Source organism: Miscanthus floridulus, chromosome 17, assembly GCF_019320115.1.
Source record: "Miscanthus floridulus cultivar M001 chromosome 17, ASM1932011v1, whole genome shotgun sequence".
Classification (NCBI taxonomy): Eukaryota; Viridiplantae; Streptophyta; class Magnoliopsida; order Poales; family Poaceae; genus Miscanthus; species Miscanthus floridulus.
Genome location: NC_089596.1, coordinates 48,330,578 through 48,342,913, shown reverse-complemented (window position 1 = coordinate 48,342,913; position 12,336 = coordinate 48,330,578). Strand labels below are relative to the sequence as shown.

The window sequence follows — 12,336 nt, the reverse complement described above, 5'->3', positions numbered from 1 at the left end:
GGAGCATTGTTCCGGTCATGGCTTGAAAGTGAACTGCTCTTCCTTTTCATTAATATGTAATTTGATCTCTCCAGCTCCGATATCAATGTGTGCATTTGTAGTGCTTAGGAAGGGTCTCCCAAGAATGAGTGGAGTCTGCATGTCAAGTACCACAAAATCTACATGAACAAAGAAATTTCATATTTTTACCAGAATATTCTCAGCGATTACTGTAGGGTACCAGACTGATTGGTCGGCTAGTTATAAACACATCGATGTTGGTGTGAGTGTTGAATAGTTGAGCTTGTCGAAGACCTTCTTGGGCATGACACCGACACTTGCTCCAAGATTGCATAACGCATTCTCAAAGTTCTAGCTCCTAATTGAATAGTCGATAGTGGGGCATCCTGGATCCTTCTTCTTGACTGGTGAAGTGTTTAGAATGGCCGCACTACACTCCTCTGTTAACTTGATTACCTTAGTGGAGGGCAGTGGTCTTTTATTGTTGATGATATCTTAGAGATACTTCGTATAGGTAGGTACATGCATAGCATCTAGCAACGGAATATTGATATATAACTTTTGAATTACCTCTACAAACTTACCAAACTGCTCATCCATTTTGGCTTTTCTATTTCTACGTGGAAATGGTAGGAGGGTCATGTCATGAAAATCTTGTTGTAACTCTTGCTCTTGTGGCCCAACTTCTTTGTTGTCCTTCTTCTCCTCTTCCTACACTTCCATTGGTGTCTTACTTGTCCTTGTCGGATATGGTGGATCATGAGTAGACTTAACACCTCTTGTGGTTATGGCATTGACCTTCTCAAGGTTAGTGGCAAAAGGTAGAGCAGCGGCCAACTGGGCTAATTGAGATTCTATCTTTTTATTATAGTTAAGTTGGTCTTGTATGGCAGAAGAAAAACTATCCATTTTAGTATTTATATTTTCTAGGACCTTGTCATTAAAAGCAAGCTTTTTAGAAATACTCTCATTAATCCTAGCTTGTTCTAAGATTAATTCTATTAAGGATGGTTGCTTGGGATTAGAAGAATTGTAGTAATTACCTAGATACTTCCCTTGGTAAGTTGACCGTTGTTGTTGTTTCCATCCTTGTCTCTGTTGTTGTGAACCTAAATTGTTGCCAATAATGTTTACATCCTCATACGATTCATGGAATTCAATCCCCAAATACTCTCCACATGTGTTTTGAGCATTGAAAGCATCTTGAATGGCCTAACGATCTTTCTTGTAGTTGTCTCGCTGTTCGAGCCAATTCAATAGTGCATCCATCTTGGTTGATAATGTACACACCTCTTCTGGTACTTCTTCACTCTTATTGCATGATGACCAACCTTGATTAGAGGCTATCTTTTCCATAAGAGTTTCAGCTTTTCCAAGGATGAGTGACATAAATGATCCTCCAGCAATGGCATCTAGTTGTTCATGGGCTTTCTGAGTTAATCCATGGTAGAAACTTTGCATGAGCAACCAATCTTCCATTCCATGACGAGGGCAATCTGAAACATATTCTTGAAAATGTTCCCATGCTTTTGGAATGGTCTCTCCTTTCTATTGTTGGAAGTTTAAAATCTTTCCTCTTAAGGCATTGGTCTTGCCTACAGGGAAAAACTTTTCTAGGAAGGTCTTTGAACACTTTGCCTATGTATTGATGTGATCTTTGTTGGTGTAGAACCATTGCTTCGCTCTTCCAACAAGTGAGAATGGAAAGAGGTAGAGAAGTACGATGTCTTGAGCAATGTCCTTGATGACGACCATGCTACTTATCTCTAGGAAATTCTAAAGATGAGCACTAGCATCTTCATGTGCCTTTTCGCTGAATGGGGTAGCTTGCACCATGTTGATGAGGCTTGGCTTGAGCTCAAACTCAAGATTATTAGTTTTGAGTGTTGGTCCAGTGTGAATGTTCTTGGTGCTTAGGAGCAGAGAACTCACATAGAGTCTTGTTAGCCATAGCTTCAGAAACTAGTGTTGAGCTTCCTCTTGATATGGTTGATTCTGATTGATGGAATTTATTGGTAAATCACAACCAATCCTGCAATACCCTATATAAGATATGAACAAAGACAAACAAGGGTAAGCCTGCTAAAGCAGAGGTTATGATTTTATCAATAAGTATTTATTTGGTCAATTCTCTAGCCATGTGCCCTTCCTCGATAATGGCGCCAGAAATGCTTGTTGACATTTCTTAGCATCACTCTTAACTAAGTTGTCATCCCTAGCATGATGCCAGAAATGCATTATTGATAATTATGAGAACACTTGTAAACTATATATATAAGGTATCCACAAGCGCACAGATAATTTACCATTGTAGCATATCACTCGGGAGTATAACGAGTAACGTTATTTATATTTTATCTACAGGGAGGAGCTATGGGGTTGTGTTGGCATAGATATTGATAAATATGTATACTTATGATAAAACCACTCTCATGCTATGGTAGGGGTAAGTCAAATGATAAATAAATGATAAGTGTAAGGTAATAATGGTATTCCAGAGATAGAAATAGATACTCATAAAATATAGTAAGGCTAAGCAAGATATTCGTTAAGAGCAAAAGATTCCTAAGTCATTACTTATCTACTAAGTCTTTTGTACATCCAAGTATATACACTCTCATCTATAGTATAACTAACTTTGGATATATGCATAAGGAACATTACTAAGGAAGATCAAGAATAGTGCTTGTCTTCTTTCGCAATCACGTTCTACATGCTCTACAAACGAGGAGTGAACTACAAAGAACTCAATGGGAGTGTCACATCCTTGATCTACCACATGACCTAGAGTGCAGAAGGAATCCATAGGAAAACAATATCTAAGCACCATACTTACATAATGTCGACCACTTAACTCACTCGAGTACTGAGCTAAGAGCTTTGCGACATATGCATATATTCATCATCAATCATAACTATATCCAGCATATTACTAGAGCAAACTAGGAACATAATAAATAGCAATATAATATTGAAGTAGCACAAAGTCATAAATAAAGAGATACAATGGCTATACCAGTCTCTAAATGGTAGATTCGGAATCCTAAGCGATAGCCCAAACTCTACTTGAACCTTGCTAGCTAGCCTATACTAGAAACTTGAAGAATTGGAGCTCTATTCTCTTCTTTATAGAAACCCTAATTTCTAGTCTACTCTTGATTTATGGTAGCGTGCCCTGGAGGGGAGGGCAAGGGCTGGTTATATAGGCCGGAGCATCCAACATGGGTCCTTGGAGCAAACTGACTTAAAGGATGGCGTAGCTACATCCTAGGAGGTAGTGGGGAACCGATGTACGATAGAGACTAACAGGTGGGTCCCCCAGGGGCCGAGTGGCCTCTAGGTGGGGCTGGCCGACCCCACCTAGCAGTGGCTTGCCCCTTGCTTTGGTGTGAAGTCTTCTGGAACCTTCTAGAGTTGATTTCGCTGTGGATAAGCGTGATTTTATTTGATGATGTGATCCTCCTTGATGGTTTTCTAAAATAACCCTGCTAAAACATAGATTTGCCAAAACTCATGGAAATTGTTAGTTAAAACCCCTAAGTCTGTGTTGGTGATCTTTTTTATGCATTTATACAAGTAAAGTTGACTGCTTTTGTTGGATGATATAAGTAAAACATTGTTGACGATCGTGAACATCAATCATAAACTATCAATATAACTTATATAAATGTATAAAAAGGATTACCAACATAGGTTTAGGGGTTTGAACCGACAAATTCTATAAGTTTTGGTGAATCTGTGTTTTCAGCAGGGTTCATCTAGAAAACCGGCAAGGCAGACCTATTTGTCAAAGCAAATCATGCTTATCCATAGTGAAACAGACTCTAGAAGACTCGAGAGGACTCCACGCCAAAGTAGAGGGGCAGGGGCTGCCAAGTGGGGCTGCCCAACCCCACTTGTAGACCGCTCAGCCCCTAGGCCCACATGTCAGCCCCTCCTTCATACGTCGGTTTCCCACCACCTCCTAGATTGCATCTACACCGTTCTTTCAAGTTGGTTTGATCTGAGGGTCCAAAATTGATGCTCCGTGTAACACCCAAGTGTTAAGCATTGCATTTGGCATTTGCATTTCATGAGCACAAGCATCATTCAAGCATTCATGAGCATGAGCATATGAAGTTTCATTTTGATCACTTTCTTCTTAGTGTAAATTATATATGCTATGCTTGTAATCATGTGTGACCAATATAAGAAATTGATGTGATGTCACCAAAATACCTTAGACACACCTAGAATGATAATTGGAACAATGTTTATATTCAAGACATAGACCAAATTTGCTTCTAAGTGTTGGTTTTATTTGAAATGCCATTTTTATGATACTAGTTTGACCAAAGTTGAACAGTAGCTTAGATTGTTTGCATGGCTATATGACCTAAACAAAAGTTATAGTTTACATCATGGGTAACAAACTTTATTTAAGGGTCATGAGCTAATTCAATGTCTAACATGGTCAAATAGAGCTCATAAGTATCAACAAAATGTTGTTTGGTCAAGAATTTCTCCAAGTGTTGAAGCTGTTTTCAGTTTCAAGGTACCTCACATTGGAGCAATGTGTTTGAAAACCAGTTTGAATTACAGCATGATCATTAAAGCAAAGTTGTAGTACTCACATAGCTCTACAATTTCTATTAACAAAGTTTTTGCTAAATCACCATAGATTAGGAGTACTAATCGCTTGAAGATGCGTTGTCACTCGGGTTCAGGGTGGGCTGAATCGACGCCACGCGCATGCGTCGTGGCCGACCATTGTCGGGCCACGGCCTCCATGTGGTGGCCGTATGCTGGTGTCAGCCCCACAAGTCAGGCCGACATAGGCAAAAAATGGCAACAACATGCCCTCCCTCCTCACTCGCTCTCACTCGCCTCGCTCCTCCTCTCTCTCGCTCTCGCGCTCACCGAAGCGGAACAGCCATCGTTGCCACACCTCTGCCGAGCTCGCATGCAACCACTATAGCATCATTATTTGATTCCTCACACCCATAGCTCTGCCACACCTTGCTCTACCTAGCTAACTCACCCTTGCTGCCATCCGAACTTAGGTGAGGTCATAGTTCGCGTCACCGTCGCCGCAACCATCACCGAAGCACCATCGAGCTTGCGCTCATCGTGGCCGTGCTTCATCGAGCCATCTCGCTCATGCTTTTCTCTCGTTAGGGTTAGCCTAGGGTCATGTCTAGCTCACACCGCTGGTTGTCGAGCCAACATCGGCACACCGACGCTGGAACATGGCTGCTCACTGCTATGCTCTCGCTGCCACCATGCCATGCACGTAGCCAAGCTTCACCACTGCTCCACCGTTGCCCTCGCCTAACCCTAGGTCTTCACTAGGTAGCCCTAAAGCCACAGTAGTGCTTGCCTTGGCTTGCCATTGCTGGAGACGACAAGCCCACCGCAGCGTAGTGTCATCATCCGCCATTAGCGCTGCCGCCGTAGATAATCGTCATTAGAGGTTCGTCCATCTAGCTCGCTAGATATGAAATGTGATGGGGAACACGTCAGTGCTGACCGCACCGCATGAGACATCGCCGTCGACGAGTTCACCGCTGATCAAGCTAGTGCTCTACTCTGGTTCCATTGATGAGTGGGGCTAGGTTGACCTGCGGGCCCCTACAGTCAGCCACTGTGGGTGTAGTAGATCGGGTGTACATAGCATTTAGGGTTTAGTTGGTTTTTGAATTAATTTCATGGATTTGAATACAAACTTCAAAAATTCATATCTGGAGCTAGGAGTATCCAAATCAGGTGAACCAAATTTTGCTAGATTCATCTTGAAGTGTACTATTTGATAAAAATATGAAATCTACTGCTTAGGGTATTTTTCTGGGAGAATTAAATTAAGCAAAATAAGTGCTTTTAAAGTAGTTTATATCTTGTAAAATGCATAACTTGAGCTAGGAAAGTGATAAAATTATGATTCCAATTTTGCTGGTCTTGTGTTGACATGCTCTATCTAGCAAAAATATTAAACCTATAGTAAACATACTTGTAATATGGTCTTCCTATTTAATCTTAATTAATTGCTAGATTTTAGTTAAATTAATTAGGATAAAAATACATAACATATGATCATACAAATTTTTACACTATATTCCCATGCTAGGAGGAAATAACAAAAATATTAAATCTATTGCTTGACACTTTTCACTATGCTAAACTATTTTTGCTAAAATAAGCATATGTAACTTGTCATTTTTGTAAAGGTAGCTATACTTGTCCAAATGGTATGAAATTTTTACAATAGACTATTAGGGCCCTATGTAGCCTACTATAATTTTCTTAGAATTTATTGAGCAATGGAAGTATTTACTCTATAAATCACCTTATTATCTAATGAAATTAATAAATGAATATAAATAAATTAGTTAGGCTCAACCATGATGTTTTCTGTGGTGTGTGTGATGCATATAATCTATTGATACTATTAGTGAGGCTTAGAAGTATTTGTTTATAGGCAACTAGTTCATTATTGCTTTATAATTCAACTAGATGACTACATGTGTAGTTTTTGTTGTGGTGATGATTTCATGATGATAATGATATTTTCTATAAATATGGTTAATAACAAAGTTGTATATAACTTACTTGTCTACCTTGTGTTAAATTTTCAAAGTCATAGGCCTTATAGTTTGAGAATTATAGCTATTAGAACTCTACTATCAGAAATACTGGCTCTCTAGACAGATCTGAAAGATTGAATTGTTTAAAATACATAACCACTAAATCACATTAAGATTATTAAAATAAAGTTGTAGTAAATTTCATAAGATTTCTATAATGTCCACAACTATATTATTTTGATGTGTATAACTCTAGTTATGGTCAAAACAAGTGGTTGCTGTCTTGTAGTCCATAAAATGATTTACATAAGTGTTTGTTTAAGTTACTAGAGAAGACATATGCACCTACTCAGTAAAATAAAATGTAACTTGTTATCACCTTAATGCAATGCTGCCGAGAACACTTATGAGGATGCATTCATCACATCATATCATATTATACATGTTATTATATATGTATCCATGATATCTTATTTCATGCTCATGCATATAGGATCGTCCGAGGGGATAACTCTATTGGAATTCAACAAAGAAGAAGAGCAACAACAAGAGGCACCTTAGGCCATAGCTCTAGAAGGATAGGAGCAAACTCTTGAAGACTTACCCAAGTGCTCGGATCACAGGCTAACTTCCTTTATCAAAGGCAAGCCCTAGAGTATTTTAAGCCTCCCATGTTTTACAAAATATCACTTGAGTCTTTTATGTTTGATGCATTAGGTTATAAGAGTTGGTTGAAAACACTTGATGCATAGAGCTACCTTGTCTAGATTTAACCCTGTGTAGGTCTAGGATTGAATATATGCTTAGACATGCTTAGACCAATAGAAGTTGAGTAATTTCCTGTCACCTATGAGATATAGGTGGATACCAAAGCACGGTTGGCTATATTTGGTATCATGGAATAGAACCATGGGGTAATACAACTAAAGGCCAAGCGAAGTCTATGTGTGGGTTGACTCATATCATTCCGTCTATGCTAATTAAGGACCATATCATTGTTGGTGACTCTATCGAGATTGAATGCATGCCTCTCACTTAGCTGGCCGGATAACTCATTCTGACCGCGAAGCCGAGTACCTCAACTCAAGTCAGGCCCCGTTCTATGAAAGTGCACATTCTAGATGTTAGTAAGGATGTGCGGGGAGCCAGATGTGAGCCCAAGGGTAGGACGAGCTTGAATGTCCTGATAGCTGGTTGTCCCTGATTGTGCAGCACTGATCGTACCCGTGAATTGGACCTGTGTTGTACCAAAGGTGATCTAAGACTACCGTGGTGTAGGTATGTCTGGGTTTGTGTTATGAATAAATTCCCAGCTGGTTGAAATCAATTCGAATCATCATCTCTCCTAGATAGTAAGAAACTCTTACTCACACCAACATCATAGTAACTTTGTTATGGAATATGATGGTTCAAATGAAGATGGAATTATTATACCGGCTATGGTTACTACTGTATAATACTACATGATATACCACATGTTTGGCATAGGTTAGTTGCTAATCTAGAGATGAATAGCTATAATTAATTTGATGACCAAATTATAACTGTATACTTGAATTGCTAAGCTTTTTATGCAAAATGTTGTCAAGCTATCTCCACTTATACAACATTGCATAATCCTTGGAGTCACTTTATTTTTGGTTTATGACGAGTAAGTCTAGCTGAGTACCTTCCTGTACTCAGGGTTTATTTCCCATTATTACAGATAGTATGATGTATCATGGCTACTGTAAGAATTGCTTCTGTCCCACCGTGGATGAAGAGTAGGGCCCTAGGCAAGGCACCTCTTGTTAATCCCTCTATTATGCTTTTGTGGTTTCAAACTTTATTTGCTTCTGCTACTACTTTATTTGAACCTAGTTTGTAATAACTTTTAATCATACTCTGATGTATGGAATTATAATTGTGAACTTTATGTAACGTGTGACATGTATGTTGAATCATGTATAATCTTGGTTGTATGTTGATGCTTAATCGAGACCCTTCGTGGTACTTGATGGACTACTGGGTTTATATGGGCTCAAGTATGACAGTGCGACCGCTTGCAGGCTGCTATTGTACTTGTGCTCTTATAAATTGGATGGTTCTGCTACACTTCAGCCTATATATACTAGGCCCAACCCTCCTCCCTAGAGCAATCCTAAAACCCTAATTCATATTCTCCTCGTTAGGATCAGAGACATCTATCAAGAGAAGATTAGTCCTCCATAGGATCTAGTCTTATAAATAATAGTGAGATGGAGATTGAGGGAAGAGTTTGTAGGAGATGCTAGCCTATCGGTGCTCTCTCTATGGCTTGTACCTTGGTGGATCCAAGTTCTATCTAAGCTTGCCTCTGAGATTTCTCTAGTAATCAACTTCTATTTCAAGTAAGCTTCTTATTTATATTATTCATCAGGTTCACAACTTGTTCGAGTGCTTTATTCTTTATCTAGGAAGAGTAAAGTAGTAATTATAGTGTAAGCATGGTGCATAGAGTCTGGTTACTTGTGGATGCATCCTGCATTCCAGATCGGTGGTAGCTCACGAGGGTGACTCTTATAGCCTTGTTGAATCCTCTATAGTCCACCTCCTGTTTGCAAGGGAACATAGGACGTGGTTGCGAAGGAAAGCATCCTCTACTGGTGTCTTTCCCTAGTAATGTCCCTAGTTGAATAGTAGAAGACATAGCTTACCCAAGTCAGAAATAGATAACCTTAGTTTTTCTCTCTACGCTCCTATTTATCTTAACCTTGTTGCTATCCCTAGTTGAGTTAGACCATAGTTAGTCTCACATGTTTCCCTATGGATATGATACTTGGAATACTTTCGAGTGAAAGCTATAGTGGTATCCGTGCACTTGCGAATTCATCTATGTGCATTAAAATATACCAACAAGCTTTCTAGCGTCGTTGCTAGAGAAACGGTTGCTGAATTAACTACAAGCCTAGCTTAACCTTTTATCTTTTATTCTTTCTTTTGTTTTACTTTTTCTTTTAGCATGGAGTCCACTCCTATCTATCAATAAGCTAAACCCACAAGCGCAAGCCTAAAGTCACCAGAATCTTCAGAGCCTATCATAACACCTGGTTATGAGCTGCGCCTGAGTTTAATAAAATTGATTCGAGATCAATCCTACGAGAGTTTGAATGGACTTGTGCATGCTTGCATATCGCTGGCATGTCTGACAAGACCTTAAGATGGAAGTTGTTTCTGTTCTCTTTGACGGGAAGAACTAAACAATGGTATCGTCTAACCATAGGAAGTATGCAAGGAGATTAGGAAATGCTATGCTCTAAATTTTGTTTATGTTTTTTTCCCATCTCTAAAGTGGTTAGCCTTCAAAAAGAGGTTCTAAATTTGAGACAACTAGAAGAAGAATCTCTTGGTACATCATGGGATCATTTTAATAAACTAATCATCACTGGCCCGGACCTTGCCATTCAAGGCCATGTACTTCTTCAATATTTTTACATGGGTCTTAGCAAGGATTCCAGGGAATTCCTTAATGCAGCCTCTAGAAGAGCTTTTCTTCATTTGTCTACTAGTGAAGCAGGGGCTATTCTTGATAGAATTAGTGGAAAGACTCCTGACACTAGCATTCCTAATAAACTCCCCGAGGAAGAGAAGGAATCCTCTCTAAAACAAGAAGATGAAGTTCTGATAGCCAAAGCACAACCACTTCAATCCCAAGATTTAGCTATCAATCCTGAACCACCAATACCACAAAATCCCCCAAAAGAAGAAGGAATTTCACCTATGGAAATCCCTATTGAGATTAAGGATGACCTTTTTGGTGTTGATATTGGGAGAGCATTAAATTCTCATAAGAGACCTTCAAGCGAATATAATTCAAATCCTCTCAAGAAGGGATCTCTTAGAAAGCATCTTTATTCCCATGTAGGATATTGGGAAGAATTCAAGGATGGCATGTCTAGTGATGCCATAGAAGGAGAGCCTAGCCATTTAGAAGCCACTCCTATCCTCTCTCCTTCTATGCCCACATTAGATGTCTTATTTGAACCCATCTCTCAACCCATCCTTGACCCCGATGATCCCTCTTATGCTTTTTCTCCTAAGTCTCATGATGAACCTAGAAATCCATTAAGACAATTGAAGTATAGGAGTCATGAAGACCATGAAGATGACCAAGAAGAGCAATGCCAATGGCTAGAATGTATTAAGAATTGGCTAGAATGTATTAAGATTCATATGCCATTGCTAAAGAATGTATGGACAAGGATGAAGCCTTATGGGTAGAATCCAAACTTGGTCTAGATTCAAATAGTGATCTTAAATCAATCTCTTTTATAAACATGACTCATCCAAGTTTGGAGGAGGCCTTAGATGAGATCAACCCGAGAGCCACCAATCATGGGAAATCTTGGACAATAAAATGTCCAATGAATGTCATAGGCATGGAATGATGGAGATAATGTTTCCGCCTATAGACGTTCATGAAGAAACACCCTTGGAGCTTGAAAAGGAAGATAACATCGATGAGCATGGAAGTTATTTCATGAAAACCTCATCAAATCATTGTTCACATGAGAAATCTCCCAAATCAATTGGTCTCTCCAACATTGCCACACATGAGATCTTCAACCCCCTTGTGCTTCCTGTTCATAAAGACTTTGAAAGGGTGGTTGTAGATGCATATGTTTATTATAAAAATTACAAATCTCATTGGCATGAATCTTGAGACAGGTACATGAAGATTGGTGTTGGAGGGGAAACCACTTCACTAATTAGAAGCGCAATTAGAAGGTTTCCCGAGGATGAACTTTTGTCCTAAAGCAAGCACTTTTGGAAGATAATATGAGTTTTCACCTTCTGTTGTGATACCCTTGTGAAATAAGCATAGAAACATAGTTGTGAAAATATTCCATCGGGTATTTTTGTCACTAACCATTTTAGGTTTGAAGGAAAAAGAATGAAGGATGACAACTCAAGGTATGTCTAGCCAATTATCATGCAACATTGAATTATATCCATCCAAACTTGATTTTGCCTTGCAAAATTCAAGTGTGGGGGATAATCTTCTCTAAAAAAAATCTCATGCCATGTTGCTAATTTTGGTTGTCTCTACCTTTAAACCATGCTCAAATTGCTAAATAATAATCATGTTCTTTCATCTCCGTTTGAATAAATCTCTATAATACTTTCATGTTACTTTTGTTTACTATAGTATGCATAGGTTTTGAAGTATTTTCATACACCTTTTAAATTAGGCATGGTGCTTAGTTTAAACTATTTTCTTAAATTAAATTAGACGTGGTGTCTAGTTTGATTCTTGAACCAAAAGGTGTGCTGATTTTACTTCCAAAGGCTTTTAAATTGAGCGTGGTGCTTAGGTTAAAATACCTTCCTAAATCAAATTAGACGTGGTGTCTAGGTTGATTTTTGAGCCGATAAGTATGCTATAGTAGACACTTGATATTTTGTTAGACTAACCCCTATAGGAAACTCTCAAATCAATTTGGGTAAGTCATGAGATGAATTTAAATCAGAGATGAAGCAAGGCACATGATGAACTCCAATAACGTTGAGCAAAGAAGACACAACTCATTCATAGTCATTTGCTTTGTCTTTAGCTACAAGTAACCTTTGCCTTGAGACATGCTTGTACAGAACATGATAAACAAAAACTATGCTAAAAAAATTCTAACACCATCTTTTCATTAGCATAGATGAAAACTACAAAATCCTAGATAAACAACCCGTGTTTCAAAATTGTATATTTCTTTAGGTATGTGTTGTCCACTAATCCTTTGCAGGCATAAAACAATGAGTGAGG

The 12,336-nt window shown here is 38.8% G+C and overlaps 1 non-coding gene across 1 annotated transcript; it reads left to right on the top strand.

The window, feature by feature from the left end:
- Positions 1-1,478: 1,478 nt before the first annotated feature.
- Positions 1,479-1,585, top strand: LOC136519178 (small nucleolar RNA R71). Its single transcript, XR_010774740.1, has one exon. It is a non-coding gene; the product is annotated as a small nucleolar RNA R71 (small nucleolar RNA).
- The last annotated feature ends 10,751 nt before the right edge of the window (positions 1,586-12,336 follow it).